Here is a 709-nt window from a genome sequence, read left to right as displayed (position 1 = left end):
GACCTATCGTCGGCCACAACCATATCATTTGGCAGGTTGGTTCATAATGAATAAGGATAATGTCCGGTTACCTTTTGTGCAATAGATAATGCTCACTACCACCTAGTATTTGTTCTCGTATTGGGATCTCTTTTGTGGTCGTGCGCGGGATGGACACCTCGTATCTTGGCCTAGTGGACAACGATGCCTAGATCTACCGGCAGGGACGATCTCGGTTGCCTCCTCAGCAAACTCTCGTGGCCACAACCATATCATTTGGGAGGTTGGTTCATAATGAATAAGAATAATGTCCGATTACCTTTTGTGCAATAGATAATGCTCAGTTCCTCCTAGTATTTGTTCTCGCATTGGGATCTCTTTTGTGGTCGTGCGCGGGATGGACACTTTGTATCTTGGCCTAGTTGACAATGACGCCTACATCTACCGGCACGGAGGATCTCGGTTGCCTCCTCGGCGACCTCTCGTCAGCCACAACCATATCATTTGGGAGGTTGGTTCATAATGAATAAGGATAATGTCCGATCATCTTTTGTGCAATAGATAATGCTCACTACCACCTAGTATTTGTTCTCGCACTGGGATCTCTTTGTGGTCGTGCGCGGGATGGACACTTCGGATCTTGGCCTAGTGGACAAAGACGCCTAGATCTACCGGCAGGGAGGATCTCGGTTGGCTGCTCGTCGACCTCTCGTCGGCCACAACAATATCA

Source organism: Triticum aestivum, chromosome 1B, assembly GCF_018294505.1.
Source record: "Triticum aestivum cultivar Chinese Spring chromosome 1B, IWGSC CS RefSeq v2.1, whole genome shotgun sequence".
Taxonomy (NCBI): Eukaryota; Viridiplantae; Streptophyta; class Magnoliopsida; order Poales; family Poaceae; genus Triticum; species Triticum aestivum.
This window is presented reverse-complemented; position numbering follows the sequence as displayed.